The following is a 19139-nucleotide window of genomic DNA, read 5'->3' as shown; positions in this document are numbered from 1 at the left end:
TCTCCTTCATATCTGATGAAAAAAGTTGCTTCTCCCTAATGGCAAAATCGCCAGGTTTTAGGATATTAAAAATGGACGCAAGCAATTACTTTGATGAGTTGTGCATCCACGTCCAAAAAGGGCAGCTGTATTTTACATATAATAATGTTTGATTTAGGGATGTTGGGATAAAATGAGGCTAAAGGGAGATAGCTCAGGTTGGGGAAAGGGGGAGGAGCCAGAAAGAACACAGGGCAACACAATCAAGAAAGAAAACTACATTTATGTCCAAAATTTCCCTGAAACACAGAAAGGTGGCTAATGAACGAGTTCTTGCTGAAGAAGACAAATGGGGAGGGTGTAGGAAGAAAGAAGGACAAAGAAAGAAAAGATAAGAAATAAGATGATTAGAAATGGTGAGGGGGTGAACCCCAGATGAAGGAGAGGAAAATCAAGCCATGTTTCTTTTCAGAACACAACCTTTACTCGCGTTATAACCCCAAATCAGCCAGAGGACAATGGGACCCCAAGGAAGTAAACTCCCTTCCCTTCTTGCTCTTCTGCTAGAAACACTACAGTTTTTTCAGAAAACAAAAGCCAAGAGAGATACTCTTTTGTTCATCTTGACTGCCCTCAGGTCAACAGATTCGGTATTTTGAATTCAGTTAGGACAGCCAGAACTCACATTTCCAAAGAAGACGCCAAAGTATTATAGCAAGTGAAAACTTTTATACTGATTAATGAAGGGCAAGCAGACATGAGCATCAAAGCTCATACAAACATTTCCAGATGTAAGCACTAAGTTAGAAAGAGCCTGAGTTTCTTATCATCATAGGATCTGGCAGTACAAACTTTTCATATTAGGTATTATCAACATATGATTAAGATACAAACCAGCTGGCAAGTTCCACAGCCACCTGATAACTTCAAATGAGGGTATCTGGAAAGTTTAGGGACCAATGATGTCCTATAAACCAGAGTTTCTCAAACTTCTATGTGCCTACAAATACCTGGAGATCTTGTAAATGTGCAGATTCTAGGGGAACATTTCTGGATTGGTAGAGGAAGGACCTCCAAAAATAGACTCTTCCATAAAAGCAATGAAAATACTGGTAAGGATTATCAAAATCAACTTTTTCAGAAACTTGGAAATTAACCAGAGTTACATGAAAATTTGAGGAGTATTTATTCAAGAAAAACAGCTGAATCTTGGAAAGAACAATGAGTTTTGGTGTTTTAGCTTGCCCTTCTCCCATTCTCCCAGTTCCTCAGCAGCACTGAAAATGAGTAGTCTTAAAACCATCACAGCTGTGAAAAACAAGCAGCCTAATAGCTACTAAAGGGGGAAGAATGGATTTGGAGCTTCCCCAAAAGCTCCATCCCCAGAGAATTGTTACTATCCAACCTGTTTGGTAGTTCTCTGGAAAAGCCTTATTCTCAGGGCTTTTATTTATTTGACCTGACCCAGAGCTTGCTCAGTGCAAATAGCCCTGTCCCCAAGGTATTTGTTGGAAATAATTAGCAGCAATTGTTTAATATCCAGCTGCTTTAGGTAGGAATGCAAGTTGGTGAAAACTGACCCCAAAAATTTTAAACTGGGGGATGAGATGCTCATAATGAGCTTAGAAAGCTTCAACATATTCCTAGGAGCTGACATGTATGTGCAGGGGTGTGCACACACCCAAGAAAGACATGAGAAGGTTCTAATGTCAGCTCTGGCTAATCTTCAGGTTCTGCATAAGCAGGTAATGAAGGCTAAGGCAGAGTTTTAAACTGCTAGGGCACTGACTGTGTGCCCCAACACACACATGAGCAAAGTTGAGAGCTTTATTTTTCAAGCCATTTAAGAAAATCTCTTGTCTAATCATTAGTTGATCATTAAGCTAACTGGGCATGGGCTTCCCTGGTGGCTCAGATGGTAAAGAATCTACCTATAATGCAGGAGACCCAGGTTTGTCCCTGGGTCGATTATCTCCCCTGGGGAAGGGAATGGCAACCCTCTCCAGTATTCTTGCCTGGAGAATTCCATGGACAGAGGAACCTGGTGGGCTAGAGTCCTTGGGGTCACAAACAGTTGGACACAACTGAGCAACTTAACACACACACACACACACAAGCTAACTGGGCAGAGACATCATTGGCTATACACAACAGATTAGTCCAGGAAAATTACTCAACAAGCAAAGAGTAGCAGCAGCAGCAGCAGCAGCAACAACAACAACAAAACAACCACCAACAACAAACTCTGGAGAGGATGGCAGTGGAGGTGGAGACTAGGAACGGGAATCTGACTTCCAGAGTTGCCATGCTATATTAAGATGTCCAGTTTTTAACAAAAAAACTGCATGGTGTGCAGAGAAGCAGGAAAAGATGGGCCATACATAAAAATAATAAGTTGTCTGTAATTGTTCTTGTCCCTAATAGGATATTAGACTTATTGTATCAAAACTTTGAATCAGCTGTTACACCTATATTCAAGGATCTTAGGAAATTGATTTCCAAAGACTTAAAGGAAAGTGTGAAAATAACATCTCAGCAAATAGAGAATATCAATAAAGAGGTAGAAATTATAAAACAAGAGTCAAACAGAAATTCTGGAGTTGCAAAGTATATTACTTGAAATGAAAAATTCACTAAAAGAGCTCAAAAGACAAACTGTCAGGAGAATCTGTGAACTTGAAGATAGGTCAGTTGATTGAGATTATCCACTTTGAGGAAGAAAAGAAAAAAATTAAGAAAAATGAACAGTCTAAGATACCTGTGGGTAGGCACCAAGTCTACCAACACTTGCATAATCAAAGTCCCAGAAGGAGACAAGAAGAGAAACAGAAAAAAATATTTAAAGAAATAATGGCTTAAAATTTCTCAAATTTGTTGAAAAATATTGATCAATACATCCAAGAAACTATATGATCTTCAAGAAGAGTAAGCACAGAGAGATTCACAAACAGATACATCAACCTGTCAAAGGTTAAAGACAGAGAGAGGATTTGAAAGCAGCAAGAGAAAAATGACTCATACAAGGGACCCAGAATAAGGTTAACAGCTAATTATCTAAGATTAACAACTAATTATTAGAAACTATGGAAGCCAGAAAGCTGTGAGAAGACCTTCATATCCACTAGGATGTGTATAATAAAAAAAGATAGAAAATGTTGGTAAGGATGTGGATAAATTGGAAATATAAAATAGCTATAGACACTCTGGAAAACAAATAGGTAGTTTCTCAAATGATTAAACCTTGAGTTACTTTATGACCCTGCAATCTACTCCTAGATATATATATACATGCCCAAGAGAAATCAAAATATGTATTCATGTAAAATTTTATAAATTAATTTTTATAGCAGCATTATTCATAGTAGCCCCAAATCAGAAACACCTCAAGTGTCCATCAGCTAAATGAATGGATACATTTTTAAATGTGGTATAGCCATACAGTCGGAGAAGGCAATGGCACCCCAGTCCAGTACTCTTGCCTAGAAAATCCCGTGGACGGAGGAGCCTGGTGGGCTGCAGTCCATGGGGTCGCTAGGAGTCGGACACGACTGAGCGACTTCACTTTCACGCATTGGAGGAGGAAGTGGCAGCCCACTCCAGTGTTCTTGCCTGGAGAATCCCAGGGACGGGGGAGCCTGGTGGGCTGCTGTCTATGGGGTCACACAGAGTCGGACACGACTGAAGTGACTTAGCAGCAGCAGCAGCATAGCCATATAGTAGAATATAATTCAGCCTTAGAAAAAGATGAACATGGATGCCATAACATGGATGAACTTTGAAAACATAAACCCAAGTGAAAGAAGTCAGTCACAAAAGACCACATATTATATGATTCCATTTATATGGAATGACCAGAATCAGCAAATCTATATAGAAAGTGCAATGAAAGTGCACATCGCTCAGTCGTGTCCAACTCTTTAGGACCCCATGGACTATACAGTCCATGGAATTCTCCAGGCCAGAATACTGGAGTGGGTAGACTTTCCCTTCTCTAGGGGATTTCCCAACCGAGGGATCCAACCCAGGTCTCCCGCACTGAAGGCAGATTCTTTACCCGCTGAGCCACAAGGGAAGCCCAAGGTTACCGGGGTGGGTGGCCTATCCCTTTTCCAGCGGATCTTCCCAACCCAGGAATCAATCCGTGGTCTCCTGTGTTGCAGGCAGATTCTGTACAAACTGAGCTATCAGGGAAGCCCAAATCTGTAGAGAAAGAATGTAAACTTGTGGTTGCCAGAGGCTAGAGGTGGGGTAAGTATGGAGGAAACTGGGAAGTGCCTGCTAATGGTACAGGATTTCTTTTTCAAGTGATGAAAATGTTTTAAAAGTGATTATATTATTGGTTGTATAATTTATGGATATCTAAGTGCTCTGAATTATATATTATAAATGAGTGACTTGTATGGTATGTTAATTATATTTAGTAAAGTTGTTAATTAAGAAAAGAAAAAAAAGCTCCTTTAAAGGATAAAGGGGAAAAAAGGTGAGCATGGGAAATGTCTCTAACTAGACTACCATATTCCTAGTTCTACGACTAAAGGAAGAAGACAAGATGGGTATCTGTGGACAGTTATCACACTCTGCCACATGTTCCATCCTAGCCATGTTATGCTCTCTGATAGCCTTCATGTGTGCAGAACCAGGCAGAACTTCTCCAGTATATCCTTTTGCAGGGCTGGGGGACTATGCCACATTGTTAGCAAATCTGGCCATTTCCCAGAAGGTCCTAATCCACTCCATGGCAACTCACTTAGCACTGAGTTTAATTTTCTGAGATAGATTTCTTTTTATTCAAAATGAAAAAGATATGACCAAATCTAGTATGACATCTCCTTTAGCCTATTACTAACTTCCTGCCTATGTAAAATTACTCCAAGTTTCTAAGGGTTTCAACCACATGCCCACAGGTAACTGATGTCAAATTCTCCATTTCTCGCCATCCCACACCCCACACCGTCAATGATCTTCCACCAGAAAGTGAGTTCTTTAATATTCCATAGGGGTTGGGAGGACCTCCAGCTTAACCAAAAAAGACAAGGGCCTTCACCATCACATTATCCCTAGGGCCTGAGGGTTCTCATTATAGGAAGATCCAAAATCTCTTATTTCCAGTGGTGGGTCCTTCTGTAATCATTGATACACTCATAAAAGGAAATTTCAGTTCAGTTCAGTTGCTGAGTTGTATCCGTCTCTCTGGGACCCCATGGACTGCAGCGCGCCAGGCTTCCCTGTCCATCACTAACTTCCAGAACTTGCTCAAACTTATGTCCATTGAGTCAGTGATGCCATCCAACCATCTCATCCTCTGTTGTCCCCTTCTCCTCTTGCCTTCAATCATTCCCAGCATCAGGGTCTGTTCCAATGAGTTAGTTCTTTGCATCAGGTGGCCAAAGTATTGGAGTTTCAGCTTCAGCATCAGTCCTTCCAATGAATATTCAAGACTAATTTCCTTTTGGATTGACTGGTTGGATCTCCTTGAAGTCCAAGGGACTCTCAAGAGTCTTCTCCAACACCACAGTTCAAAAGCATCAATTCTTTGGTGCTCAGCTTTCTTTATAGTCCAACTCTCACATCCATACATGACTACTGAAAAGACCATAGCTTTGACTAGATGGACCTTTGTCAGCAAAGTAACGTCTCTGCTTTTTAATAGTCTGTCTAGGTTGGTCATAGCTTTTCTTCCAAGCAGCAAGCATCTTTTAATTTCATGGCTGCAGTCACCATCTTCAGTGATTTTGGAGCCCAAGAAAATACAGTCTCTCACTGTTTCCATTGTTTCCCCATTTATTTGCCATGAAGTGATGGGACCAGATGTCATGATCTTTGTTTTTTGAATGTTGAATTTTAAGTCAGCTTTTTCACTCTCCTCTTTCATTTTCATCAAGAGGCTCTTTAGTTCCTCTTCACTTTCTGCCATAAGGGTGGTGCCACTTTCTGCATATGTGAGGTTTTTGATATTTTCCCCAGCAATCCTGATTTCAGCTTGTGCTTCATCCAGCCCAACATTTTGCATGATGTACTCTGCATATAAGCTAAACAAGCAGGATGACAATATACAGCCTTGATATACTCCTTTCCCAAATTGGAACCAGTCTGTTGTTCCGTGTCTGGTTCTAACTGTTGCTTCTTGACCCGCATTCATATTTCTCAGGGCTTCCCTGATAGCTCAGTATGTCAAGAATCTGCCTGCAATGCAGGAGACCCTGGTTCAATTCCTGGGTCAGAAAGATCCACTGGAGAAGGGATAGGCTTCCACTGGAGAAGGGATAGGATACCCACTCCAGTATTCTGGCCTGGAGAATTTCATGCACTGTATAGTCCATGGGGTTGCAAAGAGTTGGACACAACAGAGTGATTTTCAGTTTCACTCACAGATTTCTCAGGAGGCAGGTCTCCTCCTGAACCCAGGTATCCTGCATTGCAGGCAGATTCTTTACCAGCTGAGCCACAAGGGAAGCTCAAAACGAAATTTAATAGGTGTCAAATAAAAGCTTGTTGATCTCTTGAGTCATCTCATCATAGAATTGATGAAAATTTAGCCTAAAAAGACATGAAATTGTGCTTAAAAACCACAGTACAGGGTGGCCTAGTGGGTATCACCAAGCTTCCTCAGCTTTCCCATTTGGTATATGATGATGTTATTTTTGAAGTGTTGGAGCATCTTCAGATAAATGCTAATACAGAGGAAATGGGTTTAGCATCTGGGTATCTGAAAGTGGCAGGAGTTGAGAGAAAAGCCTTTTCTCCTTAGGCAGGCCTCTCTACAACATAGGGGAGGCTTTCTTTAGCAAACGGGAAAGAGCAGTTCAGTTCAGTTCAGTTGCTCAGTTGTGTCCGACTCTTTGTGACCCCATGAACCACAGCACAGCAGGCCTCCCTGTCCATCACCAACTCCCAGACTCCACCCAAAGCCATGTCCATTGAGTCGGTGATGCCATCCAACCATCTCATCCTCTGTCGTCCCCTTCTCCTCCTGCCCTCAATCTTTCCCAGCATCAGGGTCTTTTCCAATTATAGGGGATAGGAAGTCAAGAAACATCTGGAGTAACAGGCAAATTTGGCCTTGGAGTACAGAATGAAGCAGGGCAAAGGCTAATAGAGTTCTGCCAAGAGAACGCACTGGTCATAGCAAACACCCTCTTCCAATAACACAAGAGAAGACTCTACATAGGAACATCACCAGACGGTTGACACTGAAATCAGATTGATTGTATTCTTTGCAGCCAAAGATGGAGAAGCTCTATATAGTCAGCAAAAACAAGACCTGGAGCTGAGTGTGGCTCAGATCATGAACTCCTTATTGCCAAATTCAGACTGAAATTGAAGAAAGTGGAGAAAACCACTAGACCATTCAGGTATGACCTAAATCAAATGTCTTATGACTATTCAGGGAAAGAGCAAAGAGAAGGCAAACCAAAGAGAGGGACAAGCTTGTGACTCAACAAATATCCTTTTTTGTTTTTTTAATTGGAGGATAATTGCTCTACAACATTGTGTGGGCCTCTGCCATCCATCAACATGAATCGGCCACAGGTATACGTATGTCCCTCCCTCCTGAGGCACCCCCCATCTCCCACCCCGTCCCACCCCTCTAAGTTGTCAGAGAACACCAGGTTGAGCTCCCTGTGTCACACAGCAAATTCCCACTTGCTATCTATTTTACGTATAGTAATGTACACATTTCCATGCTATTTTCTCAATTCGTCTCACCCTTTACTTCCCTTACTGTGGCCACAAGTCTGTTCTCTATGTCAGCATCTCCATTGCTCCCCTGCAAATAGGGTCATCAGTACCATCATTCTAGATTCTATACACATGCGTTAATAACCAATATACAAAGGAAGTCAGAAACAGATATCCTCTTCCCTACATATTTTCTCTCTCTTCTTACTTGAGCAAAGTTAAAATTAACTTTCCTTGCTGAGAAGGTTTTTCCAAAGTATTAGGTTAACATGGTCTGTAATTGGGATACATGTGTCCATGTTAAATCTCACAAAATCAAGAAGTGGCTGGGTTCAAACTGAAGTAAGTGTGATATATAAAGGTCTTTAGTGGTCTTTAACCCAGACCATGATGAGATTCCCTTGAACACAGACAAACTAGAACAGTTCAATAAACTCGTATTGTGGTGTAAAGTCCACTGGCATTCCATATTCCAGCAGATCCAGGGTGGGCTTTTCTTTTCTCTGCTTCTTAAATTCTTTATTTTACTAATGACCTCTGTACTCATTAGAAGCTGTTGTTAACACATTACAATGGCATTTATGAAGCATCAAGAGGGTAGAGATTTGTCCCATATTCACTCTTTTCATTCTTAAGGCTTATGCTCAGGCTTTCCTTCATGCCAGTTCACTTTCCAGAACACTCTGGTATTTTGGCAACAACACAGTCAGGACCAGCTTCTCAGAAATACAGCTTGTGCCATCACACAGGTCTCTGTGCTTAGAAGGACCTCACATTTAGAAGGACCCCACACTTGGAAGGGCCCTGCACTTGGTTAATGTTCTTCTGACACTGCCTTGAAACTCCTAATAATTTTTGATGAAGGGACCACAATTTTGTACTTGGCTCTGCAAATTATGTAGCTGGTACTGAAGTCTAAACCAAACTGAACTGAATACTTGGGATTTCAGATCTCAGCTTTGATCCTTCTTAGCTTTGTGATCTTGGATGAGTTTCTTAACCTTGCTCAATTTTATTTTCTTCCATTGTTAAATGTAGAAAGAATAATATCTGTCTCACAGAGTTGTTAAAGGAATTAAATGAGATAGAAAACATACCAGTGCCCGAGACATGGTTCTAGTAACTAACTCTTCAGTTCAGTTCAGTTCAGTCACTTAGTCGTGTCTGACTCTTTGCAACCCCATGAATCGCAGCACGCCAGGCCTCCCTGTCCATCACCAACTCCTGGAGTTCACTCAGACTCATGTCCATCAAGTCGGTGATGCCATCCAGCCATCTCATCCTCTATCGTCCCCTTCTCCTCTTGCCCCCAATCCCTCCCAGCATCAGAGTCCTTTCCAATGAGTCAACTCTTCGCATGAGGTGGCCAAAGTACTGGAGTTTCAGCTTTAGCATCATTCCTTCCAAAGAACACCCAGGGCTGATCTCCTTTAGAATGGACTGGTTGGATCTCCTTGCAGTCCAAGGGACTCTCAAGAGTCTTTTCCAACACCACAGTTCAAAAGCATCAATTCTTTGGGGCTCAGCTTTCTTCACAGTCCAACTCTCACATCCATACATGACCACAGGAAAAACCATAGTCTTGACTAGACGGACCTTTGTTGGCAAGTAATGTCTCTGCTTTTGAATATGCTATCTAGGTTAGTCATAACTTTCCTTCCAAGGAGTAAGCGTCTTTTAATTTCATGGCTGCAGTCACCATCTGCAGTGATTTTGGAGCCCAGAAAAATAAAGTCTGACACTGTTTCAACTGTTTCCCCATCAATTTGCCATGAAGTGATGGGACCAGATGCCATGATCTTCGTCTTCTGAATGTTGGGCTTTAAGTCAACTTTTTCGCTCTCCTCTTTCACTTTCATCAAGAGGCTTTTGAGTTCCTCTTCACTCTCTGCCAGAAGGGTGGTGTCATCTGCATATCTGAGGTGATTGATATTTCTCCCGGCAATCTTAGTTCATCACTAATCCTTATTAATTGCTTATCCCAAGTACTATGCCTGGCAGTTTACAAAAATTAGGTCACTGTTCCTCACAACCGTAGCAGATCAGCTAGCACACCCTGGCTTGCACTTACAGGTTTTTGTAGTCAGTGTCTATTCCCATTGGCCCAGCATCTGTGCTGGTTGGTTGGTGATCGTAGTGTCTGAATGTTCTACATGGTCAAGTTTAATGTTTTTTCCTTCTGGCCCCTAAGTTCCTCTATCCTCAAGGAGTTACTAATTGAGTGAGAGGGATCAAGTACATATAGACCTGGCTACCTGGCTGCTGCACAAGGCCATGTGCCCAACTTTACCTGCCAAACACATGCACCTAAGCTGCTGATAGTTGCCCTTTCAGGTGTTCAGGCTGTTGATCAAGTTTTTCCCTCATCTGGAGGCTCTTCCCTACTCTTGTCTTCATCACTCTACCCAATTCCTCATTTTCCTTCAAGACTCAACTGAATTGCCTCACCTCTCAAAAAGGCCCCTTCTCTGAGACTCTGGATATTTGTAGCTCTCTCACAACACTTCTTGCATAAATTCTAATTGGTGGCTTTCTAGGTCTAAAAGATCGTTGATGAGAAAAGATGACATATTGCTCATCTGGGTGTCCCCAGCACTTAGGAAAATGTGCCTGACACATAACTACAGTTTATTAAGCAATTGATGCAGGGTGCTATTTTCCAAGGAATACCAAATTCTATTTGTTAAAAGGAGAGACAGTTGTACTCAACTAATGGATGGAAGCTTCATAGAGGAGGTAGTCTGCATGTTAGAAAGACTAAATGAAATAAGTAGGATTAGGGATAGAGGTGGGAAATCATTCTCAACAGAAGGAACAGCTTGAGCAGAAGTACAGGTAGAGAAAAGCTGAAGACAAAGCTTGGTTAGAGAACAGCAGGTAGACTATTGGGCCTGGCGCTCAGGAGTTTCATTAAGTGAAAAATCCCAAGTTCAAATATTTATTGGAATCAGGTTTATAGCATAAGAAATAAATAAAACATGGCCACATGCAGAGGAGAAAGGACTGTGGCAAACTGGAAAATACACCCTATTTAAAGGAAGGTGGCTATTGGACTTTTCAATTTTCCCAGATAGTATGGAAATTCAGAGGTGTGAAGTATTTCTTTAACTTTTCATTTAAAAATAATTTTAGACTTATAGAAAAACCAAAAAATTAATATGGAGTTCATGTACAAGCTTTACCCAGCTTTCACTAATGTTAATGACTTATAGACTCATAGTATAATGATTAAAAACTACAAAATTAAGATTGCTATTAGAGTACTATTGAAACTGTAGTGCTTATTCAAAATTTCGTTTTTCTCCAATGGCCTTTTTTCTGTTCCAGGATCTGATTTCCAGTAGTTGTGTTTCTTTGGTCTCCTCTAATCTGGGACAGTTCTTCAATCTTTGCTTATCTTTCATGATCTTGACACTTTGAATGATTACTGTTCAGTTATTTCATAAAGTTTCTGTCAATGTGTTTGATCTTTTCTCATGGTTAAGGTGAGATGATGAATTTTTGGCAAAATGCTACAGAAGCAACACTGTGTCTTTTTTCAGTGCATCATATCAAGGGTACGTGATGTCAATATGTCTTAGTACTGATGATGTCCACTTTGATCATTTGGTAAAGGCAATATCTGCCGTGTTTTTCCATTGAAAAATAACCATCTTTTCCATTGTCAGTGATAAATATTTGGGAGATATTCTGGGGGCTCTATAAATGCCTCATACCTTCTCAAACCTTTGTCCACTGATTTTAACATCCACCAGTGGATCTTGCCTATAGCAATGATTACAGTGATGTAGTCACTAGTGGTGATTTTGTGTTTCCCTCATTCATTCTACTTTTACTGGTTAGAATTCTGTCAGGAAAAGTGCTCCCTATTCCCCCATTTAATTATTTACTTAATTATTTCATTTCTATTAGTATGGACTAATGTATATGATTTTATTTCATGGTATAAAGTATAATCAATGCTATCATTATCGTTTTGTTGCTCAAACTGCCTAGATTTGGCCACTGGGATCTTGTCAACATTAATTCCTATATCTTTTTGACTTGCTCCCATCTTTTTGTGAGCACGTCCTTATTTTCTGATACTATATAATCTTCCAGGCCCATCTTGTATTTTTTTTTTGCTCCAGGTCTGGAATCAACCACATCTTCAGGGAGCTCTGGTTTTTTTTCCCCCACTGGAGAATAAATATGTTGGCTTTCAAATGTAGACTACAAATTCAAACATTGTGGATGTATGCCTAGTTCATAGTCTTTCACTGTGTGATGTCTGATGCAGAAGATCAGTTAGCTCAAAGCAGGAGTGAAGGTTTGGGTCTGGGTAAGAAATGTCTTGAATGTCCAGTGAGGAGTTTGGAATCCATGCATCCAGGGCATGAGGTTCTCTGGACAGTTTTTGAGTAGAAATGTGATATGCTTTTAAGATATACTTTGGGGAGATAAACAGGAAGACTTACAAACAGAAGTTTCTAGAAGCAAAAAAAAAAAAAAAGGAATATTTAAACATATAGCTGAGAAAAGAAGAGAAGCTAAAGGCAAAGGAGAAAAGGAAAGATATACCTATTTCAATGCAGAGTTCCAAAGAATAGCAAGAAGAGATAAGAACGCCTTCCTCAGTGATCAATGCAAAGAAATAGAGGAAAACAATAGAATGGGAAAGACGAGAGATCTCTTTGAGAAAATTAGAGATATCAAGGGAACATTTCATGCAAAGATGGGCTCAATAAAGGACAGAAATGGTATGGAGCTAACAGAAACAGAAGATATTAAGATGTGGCAGGAATACACAAATACAAATCTTCATCACCCAGATAACCACAATGGTGTGATCACTCATCTAGAGCCAGACATCCTGGAATGTGAAGTCAAATAGGCCTTAGAAAGCATCACTATGAACAAATTTAGTGGAGGTGATGGAATTCCATTTGAGCTATTTCAAATCCTAAAAGATGCTGCTGCCAAAGTGCTGCACTCAATGTGCCAGCAATTTTGGAAAATGTAGCAGTGCCCACAGGACTGGAAAAGGTCAGTTTTCATTCCAATCCTAAAGAAGGGCAATGCCAAAGAATGTTCAAACCACTGCGCAATTGCACTCATCCTACACGCTAGCAAAGTAATGCTCAAAATTCTCCAAGCCAGGCTTCAACAGTGCATGAACTGTGAAATTCCAGATGTTCAAGCTGGATTTAGAAAAGGCAGAGGAACCAGAGACCAAATTGCCAACATCTGTTGGATCATAGAAAAAGCAAGAGAGTTCCAGAAAAACATCTACTTCTGCTTTATTGATTATGCCAAAGCCTTTGATTGTGTAGATCACAACAAACTGGAAAATTCTTCAAGAGATGGGAATACCAGATCACCTGACCTGCCTCCTGAGAAATCTGTATGCAGGTCAAGAAGCAACAGTTAGGACTAGTCATGGAAAAACAGACTGGTTCCAAATTGGGAAAGGAGTGCGTCAAGGCTGTATATTGTCTCCCTGATTATTTAACTTATATACAGTGTACATCATGCGAAATGCTGGGCTGGAAGAAGCACAAGCTGGGATCAGGATTGCCAGGAGAAACATCAATAACCTCAGATATGCAGATGACACCACCCTTACAGCAGAAAGCAAAGAGGAACTAAAGAGCCTCTTGATGAAAGTGAAAGAGGAGAGTGAAAAAGCTGATTTAAAACTCAACATTCAAAAAACAAAGATCATGGCATCTGGTCCCATCACTTCATGGCAAACAAATGGGGAAACAATGGAAACAGTGAGAGTCTGTATTTTCTTGGGCTCTAAAATCACTGCAGATGGTGACTGCGGCCATGAAATTAAAAGATGCTCGCTGCTTGGAAGAAAAGCTATGACCAACCTAGACAGCCTATTAAAAAGCTGAGACATTATTTTGCTGACAAAGGTCCATCTAGTCAAAGATATGGTCTTTCCAGTCATGTATGGAAGTGAGAGTTGGACTATAAAGAAAACTGAGCACCAAAGAATTGATGCTTTTGAACTGTGGTGTTGGAGAAGACTCTTGAGAGTCCCTTGGACTTCAAGGAGATCAAGCCAGTCAATCCTAAAGGAAATCAGTCCTGAATATTCATTGGAAGGACTGATGCTAAAGCTGAAACTCCAATAGTTTGGCCACCTGACGCAAAGAACTGACTCATTGGAAAAGACCCTGATGCTGAAAAAGACTGAAGGCAAGAGGAGAAGGGGACGATAAAGGATGAGATGGTTGAATGGCTTGATGGACATGAGTTTGAGCCAGCTCCGGGAGTTGGTGATGGACAGGGAAGCCTGGTGTGCTGTAGTCCATGGGGTCCAGAAAGAATTGGATGCGACTAAGTGACTGAACTGAACTGAACTGATAAAATTATTTTTTTTTAATTAATGTGGTAAAATTATAAATTAGAGATGCTCCCTGCTTTCCCTCATGCTGGAGATCCTTTCTCTTGTTCTCCAAATCAAATATCCTTATGTATCAAGGTCTCCTTCTCCAGAAAGTTTCCTGACTCCCAGAATTTATCCTTCCTTCTCAGGTACCCTTGGCCCAAGTTGGCTGTTACCTCCTTTGTACATGTATTCCATTCTGCCCTGTATGCTGGGGCTTTGTTTGAATGCTTGTCTTGCTGGGCTGGAAGAAGCCCAAGCTGGAATCAAGATTTCCACGAGAAGTGTCAGTAACCTCAGATATGCAGATGACATCACCCTTATGGCAGAAAGTGAAGAAGAACTAAAGAGCCTCTTGATGAAAGTGAAAGAGGAGAGTGAAAAAGTTGGCTTAAAGCTCCACATTCGGAAAACTAAGATCATGGCATTCGGTTCCATCACTTCTTGGCAAATAGATGGGTAAACAGTAGAAACAGTGTCAGACTTTATTTTTGGGGGCTCCAAAATCACTGCAGATGGTGACTGCAGCCATGAAATTAAAAGGTGCTTACTCCTTGGAAGGAAAGTTATGACCAACCTAGACAGCATATTAAAAAGCAGAGACATTACTTTGTCAACAAAGGTCTGTCTAGTCAAGGCTATGGTTTTTCCTGTGGTCATGTATGGATGTGAGAGTTGGACTATTAAGAAAGCTGAGTGCAGAAGAATTTATGCTTTTGAACTGTGGTGTTGGAAAAGACTCTTAAGAGTCCCTTGGACTGCAAGGAGGTCCAACCAGTCCATTCTGAAGGAGATCAGTCCTAGGTATTCATTGGAAGGACTGATGTTGAAGCTGAAACCCCAGTACTTTGGCCCCCTATGTGAAGAGCTGACTCATTGGAAAAGACCATGATGCTGGGAAAGATTGAGGTCAGGAGGAGAAGGGGACGACAGAGGATGAGATGGTTGGATAGCATCATCGACTCAAACATGAGTTTGAGTAAACTCTGGGAGTTGGTGATGGATAGGGAGCCTGGGGTGCTGTGGTTCATGGGGTCGCAAAGAGTTGGACATGACTGAGAGACTGAACTGAACTGAACTGAATTTGCTCACTTGGTTACTAACTTCTCGCAGACAAGGAAGCTCTTAGTCATCTTTATCTCTTCTCTGGGCCTAACATCGTTCTTCTCACCCAGGAGAGATGCTCAACTCAGAAGTGAACTGGTTATAGGAACCATTTATAATTCACTTTGGGATTCTGGATAAATAAAACCAAAATGCAAGGTATGCAAATTTCTTTAAAGTCATGCGATTATCAGTTGAAATTGCACTGTCTGAGAAATTACTCCAGCTGAACGTGTGAGGCAGCACATGTGATGGGGAACACAACAGTAAGATAACGCAAGACACACAGATGCACGCACACAGAATTTCCGAGTCCATCAGTTCAGTCGCTCAGTCGTGTCCGACTCTTTGCAACCCCATGAATCACAGCAGGCCAGGCCTCCCTGTCCATCACCATCTCCTGGAGTTCACCCAGACTCATAGTCATCGAGTCAGTGATGCCATCCAGCCATCTCATCCTCTGTCGTCCCCTTCTCCTCCTGCCCTCATTCCCTCCCAGCATCAGAGTCTTTTCCAATGAGTCAACTCTTCGCATGAGGTAGCCAAAGTACTGGAGTTTCAGCTTTAGCATCATTCCTTCCAAAGAAATCCCAGGGCTGATCTCCTTCAGAATGGACTGGTTGAATCTCCTTGCAGTCCAAGGGACTCTCAAGAGTCTTCATAGTATAAGTCTTTTCTTAAGATGAATACTAGTCAGGTGTGTACTTAATACTGAGGGAGTTTAATAATAAAAGGATATTCCTTATGGCGGAGACAAATACTGTCTTGAATCGTCTATCTGGAAGGCACCTCTTAGGACTACCCTAAGCTTTTTGAAAACCCGGTCAGAATGACCTTCCCTTTGTGAAAAAGAACATTCCGAAAGGCCTTGATAGGAGTGAACTCTGTGTTAATCATGTTTCCTCTTTAGAGCTGTGCTGTTACAGAGATAGCTTCCCCCTCAAAGCATGAATAAAAGCTATGCTTCAAGTGCAGAAAACATTTAAAAAACAAATTTCACCCCCAAAAATTTAAAGAAGAGAATTGACTATAGTCAACAAGGCAATTACCCTACAGAAAATAGGGTTCTGTAATGTTTGTCGAGGAGGAGGCATAAAGGTTTACAGCCTCTGCCAGCCTCCTTCCCCGGACTCCTGCTGGATTTGCCATCCTCACTTCTGGCAGCAGCTACCTGTGTGACAGTTGACACCTTGAGTCAGGAAGGAAGGGAGAGAAAAAAGGAGGCAGAGGCGAGGGAGGAGGAATGCCCAAATATAGCACTATTGACTGTTTCCTTTTTCACCAGGCAGCATCTGCCAGCCAGCATAGCATCAGGAAGAGAGGCAAGATTGTAAAGAAGGGCAGGTCAAAGGGATGCAGAGCAAGAAATTGCCAAAGAACAAGAGGTTAGATGTGAGGCCTGTGAGGAAAGTAACCCTCAGCAATGTGGGAACTGGGGGAGCAGAGGAAATGATTCAAGTGTGTAAACAAAGCATCCCACCCAAGAGACTGGAGTGGAATAGTGTTTTTGTCAAACTAACCCAAGTCCCCTCGTTCTGCTTCTAATTGCAGTGACTTCCCCTCTCTCCTGTCTCCTTTGTCAGCTGCATTCATTTGGATCAGGAGTGCCATTCATTGGCCCTGGAGGAGGGAAAGAATGGGGGGAAAAGCAGATGTTGACTCTCTGCTTTTGAATTCCTAAAAATATGTTCTAAATTTCTATCAGAGACTAGAGGTTTGAAATCTTGGCTTCAGTGACTCAGAGTTAAGGTCCTGGTAGAGATATATATTAAACATAAATTAAGAATGTAGTACTCAAACATGGTCCAGGTGGCATGGTGCAGGAACAATACAGGAGGAAAAATAGGAACAAAAGAGGACTTTTCACAGCTCTATGACTCTCCTGCACACATACAGGAAGAAGTTTGCCTTGCTCCTGGGAGCGCTAAGGGGTGATGGAGTGAAGGTCAGCGGATCCCAAGGGGCTTCTAACTGGGATGAGGGCTGGAGTGTGTGCACATGGTAATCTGATGCCAGAGAGTGACTGAGGACACTTGGCTATAACCAGAGGCCATCTGGTGTGATGTCCAAAGACCAGATGGTACAAGCTACATCTCAGTGATCAGTGAACACCAAGCCACTCCTTCCCACTGGTTACTGGCCTCAGCCTACCCCCAGCTTAGAATGTCTGTGGAGAAAGGGAGACATGGACCTTGATTAACTTAGGTCTGTAAAATTATCAAATAAAGTGAGTTATGTTTTAGCATACTTGATAACTTGAGTTTCAGAAATTTTACCTGTTACATAATTGTGAAGCTAAATACAATGCTAATATATTAAACTTACAATTAGGAGGTTAATTTTATGTCTAATTTCAGAGTATAAAAGGCAATAGAGTTCTCTTGAAGGTTAGTAGAACCTTCTTTTTTCATTCTGGGTCTGTTTGTATGTATGTATGTGTATATGTGTGTATTCCAACTAGGGAAGGCCCCTACCCTTCACCCCCAGGTTATCTTATTTCAAGTAGTTTTTACAATGTGTTGGGTCATGCCTAATTAGATAAGAACTTTTTCTTTAGCCTCATGTGTTTAGAAGTCCACATCATCTAAGGTCAAGCCTCGAATGAAAAGAACAGAGAAGTGATGCAATTATACTGACTTCAGAGCAGATGGCTGTTTTCTGGAGGGAAATGGTGCATAAAACACACAAACAATGAAATACTTGAGAGAGAAATTCTCCACAGCAGTCGTGGCTATAAAATCAGCACAAAGCAACTAGTTCCCAGGACTGGTGCAATGTTGAGAAGCATTAGGGGGAAATAAGAGATACCCACGCCCTGATGAGGCATCCTACCTGGACTTGGAAGAGAAAGGACATGGGATGGGGTGCATATCATACGCACAAATCTCGGATTGTAGACTCAGTTATGGACAAAGTAAGCTTATTTTTCTGTAAATGAAGTTAATACTTATATTGTGCTGTGTTTAGTTGCTCAGTTGTGTCCGACTCTCTGCAGCCCCATGGACTGTAGCCCACCAGTCTCCTCTGTCCACAGGATTTCCCAGGCAATAATACTGGAGTGAGTTGCCATTTCCTTCTCCAGGGGATCTTCCTAACCCAAGAATTGAACCCATGTTTCCTGAGTCTCCTGCATTGGCAGATGGATTCTTTACCACTAGTGCCACCTGGGAATACTTATAATAAACTCTCTTTATTCCAGACAGTAGAAACTTAACTTCAGTCATTTAAGAGTTCTGGCTTTCTTTATGAAAGACAGCTTTTAACTTTGAGGCTTTTATCATGCCCATGAATGAAGGTTAGGGTAGGGGAAGCATCTCATCTAAACTGCCATCACTCTTGACTAGCGCAGCTACTTAGATGGAATGTGGACATGTACTGTTTACTGCTGACCAGCAGTGTGTGGGCTATAGTACAGCAACTTTGGGTCTGGCTCATGGAGAGGAGTCTTGCAGGCTATAGTCCATGGGGTCGCAAAGAGTTGGACATGACTGAGAAACTAACACTCACTTTCACTGGGTCAGCTAACTGGGGACCCTCCTGGGCACAGAAGACAATCTTGACAGTTCCATGTTTTTCTAGCACTACACCTGGTAGGGCCAATTCACAGCCATTTGTCACTTCCATGGCACTCTTGAGTACACAAGAATCATTCCAGCTCCCCAGCACTACCCGCAACCCCTTCCATTCATAGCTGTACCCTGAGAATTTTTCAAACTCATCTGCCAGGACAGAGTAGACAGTCACATTTCCCTGGTTTTTGCCTTCAAACTCTTAAGAGTCCCTTGGACTGCAAGGAGATCCAACCAGTCCATTCTGAAGGAGATCAGCCCTGGGATTTCTTTGGAAGGAATGATGCTAAAGCTGAAACTCCAGTACTTTGGCTACCTCGTGTGAAGAGTTGACTCATTGGAAAAGACTCTGATGCTGGGAGGGATTGGGGGCAGGAGGAGAAGGGGACGACAGAGGATGGGTTGGCTGAATGGGATCACTGACTCGA

Source organism: Bos javanicus, chromosome 10, assembly GCF_032452875.1.
Source record: "Bos javanicus breed banteng chromosome 10, ARS-OSU_banteng_1.0, whole genome shotgun sequence".
In the NCBI taxonomy this organism is placed as follows: Eukaryota; Metazoa; Chordata; class Mammalia; order Artiodactyla; family Bovidae; genus Bos; species Bos javanicus.
This window is presented reverse-complemented; position numbering follows the sequence as displayed.